Below are 15,643 nucleotides of genomic sequence, written 5' to 3'. Positions count from 1 at the left end.
TAAAATGTGTTATTCCATGTTGGAGGGGATATATAAGCCAGACTCTCAGCCAGTACTTTGAGTTGCTTTTTACTGAGGTTCCTCTTACGGGAATGCACTGCCCATGTTAACGAACTTGCTTATTTTTCTCTTATTAACCTGTCTTTTGCTGCAGGAGTCTGTCCCAACTGTGAATCAAAGCAAATTATGTTTTTTTCTTCTTCTTCATATACAAGGGCACAAGGGCTAATGCTCTGCAAGAGCACATGCCTTTGAGCCTGGTACCCTTCCCAGGCCATGTTTAACCAGAGAAACACCCATCAGTTATCAGGCCCAGTGCCAAGGGGCTCTGTGCCCTGAAAAGCAGTCTCGAACAGGTGGTGCAGTGGTTAAGGCACTAGACTCCCACATGGCCAACTGCAGTTCAAGTTCCAAACCTTCTGGCTTGCTTTCTCACTTTCTCTCTCTCTGAATGCATGTGCTCTGTAGCAAATTAAAAAATAATAATGATAAATTTAAAAATTAAAGAAGTAAAAAAAGGTATTTCTGAGTAGGCCCTCTATTTAAAGTTAATGCTAGATTATTTATAGTTTTTCTGTCATGTTATATTCCCTCCTTACAAACTCCTTGCAAATCCCTTAACAAGTGATCATTTACTGATTATCAAAAGTTTAAATAAATGACAACCCAATTTTTACCTTTCATTTTGAATGTTGGGGTCTTATTTAATATACCTGAAGGCTGTCTTTTAACATATTTCGGCCTTTCAGAACTTTACAGACTCTTTGATAGAACTTACATCTTAAGCACAATACTATATTAGAAGTATATGAAAATCAATTTTAAAAAGCACTATCACAACAGAGTAATGTAGCAAAGGCACAAAGAAAGTAATGCTGTAAAGAAAATAAACAGGTTCTACATCAACAATTCTAAAGATCTTGTTTTTAAAGTGTTAATAGGTTCCTTTCCCTGAATCAAAACAGTCATATTCACGTATTTTTTCATTTCTTTTAAAGGAGACAAATCTACTTTAAGCATATTTTAAAATATTTTTAAAGAATTACTTATCATTTTATTTTCATACTGCGTGCAGGTGGATAGATATTCTTTCTTGGGAAATTTATCTACTACAAGTCCTTCTTGGATATCAGCTATTACTCAGAATATTTTAAAGTTCTGGTAAGTTCACTGCCATTCCAATAAAGAGAGCTAAGAGTCTTATCCAAGCAGCTGTGGTTCCTATTTGAATTTTAGCCTAGATTATTAAAACCTCAAACCACAAAATCCCCCTAGGAAATCTTGCATAAGCATTGTTCTCATTGAAAAGGGCCAGGATCAGAAAGGAAGCAGGAGGTTCATGCTTTAGTTGGCTTTAAAACATCAAAAAACCAAGTGGTCAATTCTCCTTCAGATGTGTGCTCATGGCCCCTTTTAAAGGCAATAGAAATTATATGTGTGGATTTGGGGAGAACATACCCCCAAGTAAGTAAATTAAGAAATGCCAAGAACAACCAAATTTCTTTACTTAAAAAAAAAAAAGTTGGCTTGAACAATAGTTATTTTAAAAAATAATTTTGCACAATAATATGTCAAGTAAATTTATTCATCTGAGATAGGATTTCTATGACCAATGTGCAGGAAAGACTTTTTAAAAATACTTTAACCATATTTCTTCTCTGGTTTTGACCAGAAAAATACAGTTGCTAACCTATTTTTGTAAAAATCATTGTTTATGTTTCTCAAGCAAGTATCTCATAATTCAAAAATTGGTTATTTTTCCACCTAGGGGCTGATGGGAACATTCTCAACGTGTTGGTAGCATCGTGTGTAAAGCAGCATTTCTGTGGCCAGAGCTGGTGGAAAGGTAATGCCTAAGACACAGATTTTGTCATTGTGGGAAGAGGAACTATTCTTGGGTATCCATAGGAATGTGTCTGATAGACAGTATTAATTTAGCAGAGGAGAGGCAAGAAAGGAAGGAATGGATAAGGGAGTTATTTTTGAGGAAGTGGGTAGGGAATTGTGCCGAGAATACTCCTTACTATATCCAAACCCCAGAGGTTTACTAAACAGAAATTTAAATCAAAAGGCAAACAGGATGTTCAGCTGGGATGCATTTTTGGACACATACTTCTAATACCACATGAAAGCTGCACCATCCAGATGTGAAAGCAATACAATTTAAACAAAAAAACAAACACCAAAGTAAGAAGAGAAATTGGCTGATAGCCTTCAACACGGAGCACTTCCTCAGCGAGGGGCCTGGATCACAGACTGAAAGGTTGACTGGGAGGAAGGGGTGGGGGCAGGTCCTCCAGGCCTGCGTTTTCTCACAATGGGAGACATAAAATAGCAATCTGGTTCTAGGAAACAGTGAGCTTTGGCAGCCTTGGCTTTCTGGATTTCTTAAATTATCTATTTTAAACTGAAGTGGAAACTTATTAAAGCCAGCACTTCAGTATCAGATGAGCTGCAGGAAGGAAAGCAGAGAAAAAATGGTTAGTACATATTGTACCCTGACCATTCTCAGGCAAAAAGTGAATAACAATTCCTGTGAGCTACCTAAGGCTAGTCGCCCTATCAGCAGTATGAAAGGATAATGTTCTTATGCCTTCTAATTTGCAAATAATTAAGCTTTTGTTAAGGCTTAAGTAAAATAGGACCTAATAGCGTTACATAAGATGGTTGTGTTTTCCACATACTTGAATGGGAAATTTTTAGGGTATCATTTGATTCTTTTATATTTATTTATGTGTTGTTTTTCAAGTTTTTTCCATAGGGTGTGTGTGCTCACTGGAGAGAGAGGAACAGATGGAGACAGAGAGAAAGAAAGCAAGAAATCAACTCCCCAGGGGCATGGCCATGCCACAGTCCCTTCTTTTCCATTCTCCTCTTGGGATTTTGGGCATGCAAGCATACGCACCCAGTGTGTTTCAAGCCACCATGTCATGGCTCAAACCTCACTCAGCCTTAACCACCACGCCACATGCTGACCCCCATTTGATTATTTTTAAAAGATTTCTTTTTAAAATACGTTTAACTTACCAGTGAGAGGTAGGTAGGCAGGCATAAAAGTCATTCCTTGAGTTTCATGTGTTCTAAAATAGCAAAATTGAAGCACTTAAGTTCTCCATACCTAGGTTAATAAATAAAATTCTCAAAATCCAAAGCCCAATAATAATGTCTGAGCCTCCTCTCTGGGTTGTGGTAAACCATGGCAGATGATGTCTTCTCAATTTCTAAAGTAGCTGTCATTTTTCTTTTTTCTTTTCTTTTTTTTCTTTTTTTCTTTTTTTTATTTAGAGGTTACATATGCTGCTGGAGAGAACAATAAAAAGAGGGAGAGGAAGAACGCACACCCTATGGGTGTGGTCACACCATAATCCTTTCTCCCGTGTTCCCATCCTTTTGGGATCTGGGGCATGCACACACATGCTCCTGGCATATTTTCCAAACCACTGAGTCCAGGACTCAAATCACTTGGTTAATCATGTGGGACGAGCCTCTCTTAACCACCAGTCCACAGGCTGGCCCAATTTGTTGGATTTTATTTGAATATGACAGTCTAAAATAGGTGTCTACCCATTTGTATTGGTTCCTCTTAGTCTAGTTTTAGATATCAATAATAAAGAATAGAGAGTCTTGCTTTATTTAAACATTTTTTTCTTTAAGCCTTATTCTGTGATATTCTTAAAATTTAAGGTGCAAAAATACTTAAAGTAAAAAAGTTATAAGGTATTTTTGACAGGAACCAAGTCATATGTCTTATATCCTGGAAGAAAGGAGAAAAGTTGGAAGGACCAACTTATGAAACACAATATGTATATTAAGGGAAATTGCAAATAAGTCTGATGGGCAGTGATATGTAGGCAGAAAACTGTATGGTGAGGAAGCATCTATCAATAGATAAGCCAGGCAGATCAAACAGCTGCTGGTTGAGAAGCTCATACTGTATCCTGAGAGTCATGGGGAGCGTGGGGCAGATGTTAGATGAGAAGTAAAACACTAACAGGTCACGCACCACTAATCCCAAATCCAAACTCTGAAACTTTTCAAGCACCAACCTGATGCCACAAGTGGAAAATTCCATACCTGAACTCATGTGACATGTTGCAGTCAAAAACGTTACAATACAAAAATGCTATATAAAATTACTTTCAGGCTATGTGTATCAGGTATATATAAAACAAGATATCCAAATATTTGCTAATCTAAAAAGAAATTAGAATCCATACAACTTCTGGTCCCAAGCATCCCCAGTAAGTAGTATTCAGTCTGTACCTTTCTGCTTTTATAAGACTACTCTGTACAAGGTAGTAAATGTAAACAAGAAATCTCATACAGATGGCTTTAGAAGGCTACTGCAGTAAATAAGAAAAAGGGATAAAAACAGGGCTGACTGGGTTAGCAGATGGCATGGTGGTTAAGGCACTAGATCCCACACAGCTAATTCCATGGTTAGAGTCCTGGACCTGGCAGCTTAAAACACATGCCAGGTGTGTGTGTGTACATGCTCAAAACACCTAGAGGAAAATGGAAAAGGGATTACAGTGTGGTCATCTCCTTGAAGGGTAATTTCTCACTCTTCCTCTTTCCCTGTCTCTGTCTTACTCCAGCAAGTACACATGCCCTGCCCTATGGCAAAAATCTAAAAATAAATAAATAAGTAAATAAATCAAAAACAAAAACAGCTAATAGAGGGAGTAAGGATGAGATGGGTGAGAGATATTAAGGATATTAATGTATCTTGGACTTTATGGAAATGCAAAGAAGCACACAATTTGGCTTTATTTTACTTTTTTATTTATTATCATCATAATCTTGTTTATGTTACATTGAATCACATATAACTTTACAGTGTATTACATTTCTTTTTCCAGAAGGAATACCATGCATATCAGTCAATACAAAGACATTAAAATCCCCATCATCATCATCCAATAGCTTTTTATTATTTTTCCTGATCATTATAATCACTATTAGTATTCTGATTATTTTTTAAACAGTCAATTACTATTTCTCATTTTCCTTGTAAAAATACTTTACCCAAAATGAAATACTTCTCAGAACAATCCAGTTGAGAATACACATCATCATGAACAGGTAATAAACCATATCTGTGTCCTATTAATATCATGCCTCTCTATTCTCTTGTTATCTTTCTCTATACTCTTCTCTTCTCCCACCCACAACTTTGCTTTGATTGAATGAATTCTTATGGTCAATCATTTCATTATCTGATAATGAAAATTGAATGTGGAGGAAAAATTTGGGAAGGAAGGGAAGATGAGTTTAATTTGGAGAATATTAGTTTGAACTTGAGATACCTTTGGAACATTCCAAGGGAGATTTCCAGCAGATTATTTGATATGTATTTACAACTCTTAGGAAAGAATATATACATTAAATTATATATTAGGGATTCATCAGTGTTTCTCTATCTAGATGAACTATTTTTGTTCAAGAAAAAGATATGGTTGAAAGGAAAAGAAGACTTAAAGTCTGTCAGAGGAAACAGAGTTCATAAAGGGCTCTGAGGAATCTTGGCCAGAGTTCTGGGATAAAAGCCAGATCATGGAAGTATCTATGATGGTTGAGGAGACTCAAGAAAAAGGTAAAGAATTATATACCAAATGCTGTAAAGATGTAAAGTAAGAATAAAGATAGAAAAGCGAACTATGAATGGCACCTGTGGGGACCTTGACAAGGAGTGATTTCGGGGAGCAACAGAGGATGGAGCCATGTCTCAGTGGATTGAGGAGTTGGGGCAAGGACGAAGTAGAAAAAGCAAGAATGAGCAGCACTTCAGACTCATCTAGTAAAGATCTGGAAGGTGGGAAATGGCACAGTGCTTATACCGTAGGCAGAAACAAGATGGGGGAAGGCTCCCTAGGTGTGGTGAGTGATTTACTCATGCAATACATAAGTAGGCAAAATAAATAAATAAATAAATAAAGAGGGTCTAATGTACAATAGCAAAATTATGTGCTATGAGGCTGGACACCTGGGTTTGAATCCCAGCTCTACCACTTACTGGCTAACTATCCTTGGACAAGTTACTGAATCTGCCTATACTCGGTTTCCTTGCCCCTAAAATTTAAATAGTATATCTATTTATTTATGGATTGATTGCTGGAGGGCACATGTGCTCACATGAGACAGAGAGAAAGAAAGGGAAACTGAGAAAGCACCCCCTATGGGAGATGATTACTCCATAATCCTATTTCATCCCTTCCTTCATCCCTTCCTCCCTTTGAGAGTTTGGTCATGCACACACATGTCATGTGTTTGGTCACGTCCGGTATGTTACTCAAGTTGCTGGACTGAGGACTTGAACCACACAATTGTCCATGTAGGATCCAGCTGCCCCAACCACCATGCCACTGACTGGCCTGTATCTATTTATTAATATTGTGTAGGTGAATTACATGAGGTAAATGCCAAGTGTTTAAACTGTGACATACTAATATTAAGCAGTAAATAAATTTAACTCTTATTAGTTAAAGTTCCTAGTGACCAACAATTAGTTTGCATAGGACAGAAATGTAATAAATCAAGCTAGTTTGCTCCTAGAATCTCTGGAAGGGGCAAAGAGTCCAGTCTGGAGGCCACACATCCAGGAACAATAACCAATGACAAAACAGGACTTCTCGGGTGACTGCCCTATGCCATGGTGACAGCATGGATAATGATCACACAGCTTGCAGCAATGTCATTGGTAGGACAAGTACTTAATGTCGATGGGAGCTAAAAGATTTGAAAAGTTTATTTCTCTCAACCAGGTCTGGCTTTCAAAATGTCGGTCTTGCTGTAGACTCAGATATTTTATTCTGGAGTCAAATGTTGAGCAGTGACTGTTTCCAACTCAGTTTAGGCCAGCTTCAACTACTCCAGTCTTCCCAACGCAAACAGATGACTGGCAGAAAGGGGAAAAAGTATTACTCAGGAAGTGCCAAAGAGAAAAGAACATTAGCCTCTTAAAAATATTACTGCGATTCTCCATGAAAGCAACATACCATGTTTATATACTAGGAGTAGCAGGCAAATAGCTGGAAGGAGGCTAAGTTCTACCGGAGAGAGCCAATTGGTAAGTTGAGTTGTCCATGGCAGAGAATATAGTATCAAATCATAATTGAATGAATTTGTCTTAAATGAAGAGAGAACTCTTCTACTGAAATAGATGCTTGGAATAAGAAATCATTGCTAGACCGCCTTCCCATTGTCAAAATGTTCTAATCCTCCGTGTGTGTTAATTTACTAAGTTACATGATTCTAACAAGGAGTGAAGGACAATGTTAACAAATGTGAATGCTATGTAAAATAATTGGAACAAAATGAGGATAAGAAGAATGGAGACCTGTAATGCACAACAGAGTTACTTTAAATGGGATGCCCTTGCTGTTAAGAAAATTTCCTGTTCTCTTGTGATCCTCCCTTCAAACAAATGCAAGTCATTTTATTAGAAAAATTATAACCCTGATCATTTGCAACATAGCACAAGTGTCTTATTGTTTTTGCTCAGATGAGAACATTAGCCAGACCCAAAGTCACATAAGTGGCCTATTCTCTGCATTAGCTGGTTTGGGTTTTAACCAGGACAGATGCCTTGTCTTGTATTTTCTTTCACTGTTTCCTTTTATTATGTTTCCTTTAATGTATTTTTTTAATTCAACTTTAGAGATGGAATATGGCAACCAGATTTTAGACTATTAGCTCATTCAATAGGAAATATATATTCCTGTTTCAAACAGCGCATCTGTCTGCTCTTAGGAATGTTAAATAATAACAATAGCACAACTACAGGGCAGCTTAGGATAGGAAATGAAAACCACCACTGAGTTCTGAAACACTTGGAAGGACACTCGAGGCGGAATGTAATTAAGTAGTTGGAATTTGTGGTTTAGGCCACCAAGGTTAGAAATATGTCTCCCGAGCAGAGTACTTTAGATTTTTCAAAGGTCAGAAATATTGGCAAATAGAGTAAGATGATCAGAGCATCCCCTCTCCAGGGCTTCCACCATAAATATTGATTCTGTGATTTATGGGAGCATCTGTTCCCTCAGCTAAAGCCAACAAGGTGAGGAGAGCACGTCTTCCTGGGACAAGAGAGTACTCTTTGTGCCCCATTCCAGGACATCTATTTCAGTTACTAAAGAAGCCATCTTTCTGCCTTCTCTGCTCAACTGAGAAAAACAAAACAAAACAAAACAAAAGCAAAAACAAAAAAACCCACAATATTGTACCTGTATTTGGTGAGAAGACAGAAGTGAGAATAACACAAAAAGAAATCTTATTGGAGAACCATTTTACTAATACCACTCTATTTCTTTCTTCTCTCTGTGTCAACCAAAATACACAGTATGAAATAGATCTGGGTAGTGCAATCATGCAAACACAATATAAAATAAAGCAACACTCACTTCTTACTCTGAGCTTAGAACTGAGAAAGGTGAGACTGAAATACCTATGAGAAGAAGGAAGTAATACTAATATTGCAGTGTGACTTTACGTTGTGGGCTTCGGAGTCATCCCCCCAAAGTAGCTGGTACTAACCTCTGGACAGTGAATGTGACCTTACCTGACTGATGAGGTTTCACAGATGTGATTAAGTTAGGGATCTTGAAATGAAGAGATGACCCTGGATTATCCAAGTGAACCATAAAATGACAGCAACAGGATGCTTATAAGAAGGACTTGGAGGTGTGACTACAGACAGAAGAGAAGAAAAGAAGGAGTTGTGATGAAATCCAGGGAAGCAGAGTCAGAGGTTGGAGAGCCCATGTTGCTGGCTTTAAATATCCAAGAAGAAGCCACAATCCAAGGACTGTAGAAGGCCTGGAGATGCTGGAAAAGGCCAGCAAGCTGATTCTGTCCCAGATCCTGCAGGGGAGTCTGGCCGCTGACAATTCAACTTCACCCAGTAAAACCATTTAGGAGTTCCAACCTCTGGAACTGTAAGTAAATAAACATTGGTTTAAGCTGCACAGTTTGTGGAAATCTGTTACAGCAATCCATAGAAACTAATGCACCACACTGCCTTCTTCTGGTCTCCTTTCCTTTCTCCCCCTCTTTTCTTCTTCCTTCTTTCCCCACCCTCTTACCCCTCATTCCAGTCCATATGTCCTCTAATATCACCCCTTCCTCTATCCCATAACTTTATTATTACTGGAGGGTACATGCACTTACCAGTGAGAGAAAGAAGGAACTCTCAACAGGGTGTGTTTATGCCACAATCCCTCACCCCAGTTCCTCCCTCTTGCCAGGATTTTGGGCACACATATGTGCTCAGCATATCCTTCAAACCTCTGGTGCTGGGATTCAAACCATGGTAGGCCATATGAAATCCAACTCCCAGTACACCACACTCAACCACCTCATCGTGGGGCTGGCCCCAGGGACATAACTTCTGATCTCCCCATACCATCCCTACTGCCCCATCTTAAACATGCCTTTGCCTCTGTCTTCCTCATCATGGCAAATAATGCAAGTATCCATCGGTTTGCACATGGATGAATCACTGAGTCCTCTTTCTTCATTATTTGCAACACAGTTTATCTGCTAGCCCGTCAAACTACTTCCAAGAAATATCCTGAACCCTTCCAGATCTTACCTTCTCCCTGGCTACACGTCTGGTCTGAACTACCACTTTCTCTCATTTGACATCTGCACAAGCCCCATTCACCAACTACCATCAACCTTTATCCCAACCCAAACCATTCCCTAGACAGGAGCCAAAAAAATCTTCTTAAAGATCTGTAATTTCATCTTATTACTCCCCTGTATATAGCCTACCAAGATTTTACTTCAGAATGACTCTAAATCCACAGATTGCTTGCAAAGTCCTAAGTGATTCAACTCTTCTCAAATCCATCTTCCACTCAGATGTTATCCCATCTCTTTCTTTTGTCTTCTTGTAATACCCAACCACCTTGACCTTCTTTCTGTCCCTAGAGTAGGCTAGCACACATATTTGTAGATAGTCAATCATTTCCTGCCATTATTATTTTAAGTCACTGAACATTTTCTGCAGTCATTATATTGACGTATTTACTTACTTTTAAAATATTCTCCCTCTCCAATGACAGCGGGGACCTTTTTCCATGTTCATATTCACTATAGTCACAGTAATTAGTTGGGTAAAGATCCAACAAAATATTTGGGGAATAAATAATTGTCATTTCTTTACTTTGATTTATGTCACAATTTAAACTCATATTCTGGATTAGGAACAAATGGCATTTTTGACTTTTCATTAAAATTTGCTAAACTCAATGAAAATAGCACTATTATTATTGGTAGCCAAAGGAAACGTGGAAGCACAAACAATATTATGTATGAGACATAACATAAATACTTCTCTCAGATATAAACAGACTCTATTTTAGCTTCTATCTACCTCATGCCAACACATTAGATGGACAGTAAAAATAGCCAATAACTTTTCATTTTTCTAAATGACATAAAATGGATGTTTACATTGACATTTTATTTCATCTGGTCACTTGTATCATGTAGATTTTGCCTCTAGGATGTAAATGTAAATACAGTGAAATTTAGGAAACTTAATTTTAATCAATTTAGTCAGTAGGAAACAATCCAACTTGCCTTAGTTTTGTTTTTTCTTTGTTTGTTTGTTTTGGCATGTACAGACAGATAATCTGTTTTTTGTTGTTACTGCTTTGATGTTTCTATTTTACTTGTTTGTTTTTTACATTTCTTTGCTTATCAGACAATTGTATTGGGACCAGGTAAAACCTCCAGAATTAATGAGTTTGAAATTTTCATTTTGTACCTGAGTTTTAGCTGTGTACATTGACTTTATAATATTTCTCTATTTGTATTTCTAGAGAGAACTTTCAGGCACTCTAATAAATTTATTTCAAGATGAGAGTATATTATTCCATGTCAACTGAAGTATAACTACTTACTGCCTAAAAGATTTTAAAATTTATTTTACATTTCTCTCCATTCCCATTACTTAGTTTAGATTCTTACACAGTCCCACCTAGGTTAATAAAATATCTCCCAACTGGTTATTCTCAACTGCCTTTTCTTCAGTCTTCAATTTTCTATCCTACTTTCAGAGTAACCTACCTAATCACTATGGCATTCCCATGATTAGAAACATGCAATCACTTTATATTGCCCTTAAAATAAAAACCCACACTTTTTAATGTGTTTTATAAGGACCTCCATGAAAAATACTGGAAATTTCTCCAACCTCGTCTTTTTGCCTTTCTCTAGTTTAATTCAAAATAGAGCACTAAGAGTCTCCAAATTCATTGTAGTCTCTGGCCTCTACACAGATTCTCTCTGCCTGAAAATACTTCTTTAAAATAAAATATCTAGTGAGTGGTTGGAAAAATACATCTCCAAAGTCTCCAGGAGGTCTTAACTGGAGTCAAATGGGTAGAGAGTGAACTTAAAACCATGGATACAGATGAGGTTACACATAGGATGCATTTAAAGTAAGAAGAGGTTGAGGATGAAAAGCTAAGAAACACTGTTGTCAGTGGCTTTAGGAAAATGGTGAATTCGTCAATGGATATGAAGTTTCTTTTACACAGATGAATAGGTTCTGGAGATATTCTATACAATTTAGTACCTATATTTAATATACAACCATATGGTATATATCTAGAAAAAAATATGTTATGTTCCTACCAAAAGAAAGAAAGAAAGAAAGAAAGAAAGAAAGAAAGAAAGAAAGAAAGAAAATTACAGAAAAAGAGTGCACGCATGCGTCCAAAGTACCAAAAACAGAAGGGAGAAGTCGTTCCAGCGTGGCCATCCCGAGGTCTTAACTGGAGTCAAATGGGTAGAGAGTGAACTTAAAACCATGGATACAGATGAGGTTACACATAGGATGCATTTAAAGTAAGAAGAGGTTGAGGATGAAAAGCTAAGAAACACTGTTGTCAGTGGCTTTAGGAAAATGGTGAATTCGTCAATGGATATGAAGTTTCTTTTACACAGATGAATAGGTTCTGGAGATATTCTATACAATTTAGTACCTATATTTAATATACAACCATATGGTATATATCTAGAAAAAAATATGTTATGTTCCTACCAAAAGAAAGAAAGAAAGAAAGAAAGAAAGAAAGAAAGAAAGAAAGAAAGAAAGAAAGAAAGAAAGAAAATTACAGAAAAAAAACAAACAAACATGAACAACCAAAGAGAATACAAGGAAATTTTTGGAGGCAATGACTGTTTTATTACCTTAGTAGTGATGGTATCACAGATATGTATGTATTTCCAAGTTTATCAAGCTTATTATTTTTTTGTATATCAATTATACCTCAGTAAATCTTCAAAACAGTATGTTGAGAAAATAACCTCATGATTAGAAAAGGAGTGGCCAGAAAGGTGAAAGAAAAGAAAAATCAAGAATTGTGTACTGTCATAGAAACTTGACAGAAAAGAGTATTTCTAATATAAGGAAGTTGCCAAACAAAGCAAATAGGAAGAACAGAAAAATGCCATTTGGTTACGTGACAAGAAGATAGCTATATTTTCCATGAAACTGGAAAACTGAGGTAGTGAAGCTGGGAATTTAGAGTTGTGAGTCCAAATTTCAAGTGTAAAGTAGAGTAGATTTTAAAAAAGTGAAAAGCTAGAATATTGGTTGATTGAACAAATAGTAAGAGGTCCTTGGTAATGTGAGAAATTTCAGGTGAAGAAGAGAGCTACACTAATCATTCACTTAATGAGAAAGATTTCCAAAGGAGTCAATAAATCATAGACCCCAGAATGATGAATAAATATCACTGATGTTTGAGCTTCGAAGAACAGGAGGGTTTATATATCCATGAAAAATGATTATCTGACCTTGTTAATTTTGAGAAAGAAGGAAATCGATATTGTTTCTTTACCTGGGAGGGAAGGAGCAGTAAACACTATAAACTATGTTGATCTATATTATTAAATTCTGTCCAGAAATTTCCTTCTAGAATTATCATGAACCTGGAAGACATTATAAAAAGGGAAATTAGCCAGACACAGAAGGAAAACAATTGCATGATCTCATTTTATATATAGGCTCTAAAAAGGAGGTGATTACCTAGAGACAGAGAGGAGAATGGAGGTTACTAGGGGCTGAGAGGGAGAGGAAATGAGAGAAGGGGTTCAGAGTATATGACCTGCAGCTACTTGGGAAGAATAAGTCTAGAGATCTAAGATCTAGCATGAAGATCATAGTTAACATAGTGTATTATATTTTTTTAAAAATTGCCAAATTTAGGTGCTTTACAATGAAAACGAAAAGGTAATTATGGACGATGATGGATAGGTTAATTTGTTTGACTATAGTAATCATTCCTACTATGTATAGCAAAACATGCTATTCATCTTAAACATATATAGTAAAAACATCTTTAAAAAGAGTAACTTCTGGGGGCCAGCAGGTGACATAGTGGTCAAGGCACTGGACTCTCACATGGTCAACTGTGGTTCGAGTCCCAGACCTGGTGGCTTGAAGCACACTGCATACATGCATGTGCATGTCCAAAATCTTGAGAGGTGAATGGAGGAGAATGGATTGTGGCATGGCTATCCCCCTAGGTGTGTGTGTGGGGGGGGATGATTTCTCGCTTTTCTCGCTTTTTGTTTCTGTCTCTCCAGCAAGCACATATATTCTATAGGAAAAATGTCTAAAACAAACAAACAAACAAACAAACAAATGGAAAAAAGAAAAAAGAATACCTTTTTCTTTTTTTTTTTTTTTTTTAATTTAAAGCAGAGAGACAGAAAACGAGAAATCACCTCCCAGGGAGTATGGCCATGCCACAATCCTTTCTCCTCCATTCTCCTCTCAGGATCTTGGGCATACGCACACACACATGTGCCTGGCATGAGTTTAAGCCACTGGGTCTGGGACTCGAACCATGGTCAACTACATGGGAGTCCAGCGACATAGTCATTATGCCAACTGCTGGTCCCAACTATAACTTCTTAAATAAAGTGTATTTCATCTTAAATTTCCATTTGAAGGAAACATATTCAATTTTGTATAATAAACTATGGCAGTTACATCTCAACTACTCAGTACACTGTACTTTAGTCCATGGCACTGACACGTTTTTTTCTACCACATTCCTCCTTTTAAGCTGAGTATTTATGAGAAACAAATGTTTCTATTTAGACAAGACTATATCGCAGGGTCACTGGAAGATAGACTTTGGAGTTGGTCTGGGACTAGACACCAAGTTATCTTAGACAAGCTACTCAACTTGTCCATAAAGCTTCTCATAAGTAAAATGGGATTAATAAATCCTATAGTTTGAAGATTAAATAAAGCAATGTTTTTTTTTTTTTTGAGAGATTTTCACTGTAGGGCACGTGCACTCACCAGACAGACAGAGAGAGACATAGAGACAGAAAGCGAGAAATCACCCCCCAGGGGGGATGGTCACACCACAATCCCTTCTCCTCCATTCTCCTCTCGGGATCTTGGGCACGCACGCACATGCGCCCGGCGTGAGTTTTAAGCCACCGGGTCCGGGACACGAACCACGGTCGACTACGTGGGAGTCCAGCGACATAGCCATTACGCTAACTGCTGGTTCCCAAGCAATGTTTTTTTTTAAAAAATGTATTATGATGATTAATTAATTTGCCATAGGGCACATGCACTTACCAGAGAGAGACAGAAGAGAGAGAAAGTAAGAAAGCAAGCCCCCAGTTCTGGGACTCTTACCATGGTCAGACATGGGGGAGTCCATGCCTTAACCACCACGCCACTCTCTGACCCCTAAAGCGATGATGTTAAAATGCTCAGCACAACGTGCGCCACACAAATATGGCTCTTATCTTATAAACTTGTTGATGTCACAGGCCTATGTTTATCTCACTTCTAATTTATTCAAAACTAGAACGAATACTATTCCAGAAAAGGCCAGAGTTTTTGCGATGACGTGCATTCACAGGGATACTGCCTAGAAAATAAATGTTTTAAAATAAATATTTTTCAGTGGGTAGAACCCGTTCTTGTGCTATCCCTCTGGCCCACAAACACGCACTCTGGTTCCTTCCTTGCCAGAAATAAAGTTTGCTCTTACACAGATGCAGTCATTGACCTTGGTTCCAATTTCTGTTGACGTGTTTATTCCTAAGGTCACTATTCTGTGACTGGTCAACATGGGTCTCGTTTTTTTCCCAATAAGTTTCTAGAAGTCATTGTCATGCCATGCTGTCCTTAAATGTCATGTTTTCTTGTCTTTCTTTTATTCGTGCATGTTGGCTTTTTCGTCTACTGTTTCTCTGACTCTAATGAAATTTCAGATTTCTCTAGGGAACTCCTACATAATCCTCAAGACCCACATTAAAAATTGTCCCAGAGCAAACGTTACTTCCCACTGAGTTAATAATCCCATCCTCTGGATGTCAGTCTCATTTTTAGATGACTAATGGGAATATCACAATCTAAGTAAAGTCTTTTCAAACTCACATACCCAAGGAGCACAATCATGTATGTTTAGAAAAAAGAAAATGATTTTAAAAACCTCACATATGTTTCTGCTTGTGCATCCTTGGATAAGAAACATGCCCTTGTATACAATATAATATTAGCTATTTTTTTTAAGTCCTTCTTTCCCCTCTAGACTGTTAAGTTTCTGAAGGGAAGGATCTAGTTCTGCCTTTTGGTATTCATCAGACCCAG

The 15,643-nt window shown here is 37.4% G+C and overlaps 1 long non-coding RNA gene across 3 annotated transcripts; it reads right to left on the bottom strand.

Annotated features, from left to right (window-relative positions):
* Positions 1 to 478: 478 nt before the first annotated feature.
* Positions 479 to 15,371, bottom strand: LOC114008644 (uncharacterized). 3 transcript variants are annotated; one of them, XR_003550159.1, is made up of 4 exons: positions 14,681 to 15,371; positions 8,561 to 8,688; positions 3,028 to 3,080; positions 479 to 2,452 (listed from the first exon to the last, which is right to left on the bottom strand). It is a non-coding gene; the product is annotated as an uncharacterized LOC114008644 (long non-coding RNA). The 3 variants fall into 3 exon arrangements; XR_003550158.1 differs by lacking the exons at positions 479 to 2,452; positions 3,028 to 3,080 and adding exons at positions 5,099 to 6,898; positions 12,858 to 12,948; XR_003550157.1 differs by lacking the exons at positions 479 to 2,452; positions 3,028 to 3,080 and adding an exon at positions 5,099 to 6,898 and having other exon boundaries at positions 14,681 to 15,354.
* Positions 15,372 to 15,643: the final 272 nt, after the last annotated feature.

This window comes from Tupaia chinensis, unplaced genomic scaffold (assembly GCF_000334495.1).
Source record: "Tupaia chinensis unplaced genomic scaffold, TupChi_1.0 Scaffold000362_1, whole genome shotgun sequence".
NCBI classification, from domain to species: Eukaryota; Metazoa; Chordata; class Mammalia; order Scandentia; family Tupaiidae; genus Tupaia; species Tupaia belangeri.
Note: the sequence above shows the minus strand (reverse complement) of the source record. Positions and strands in the feature narration are given on the sequence as shown.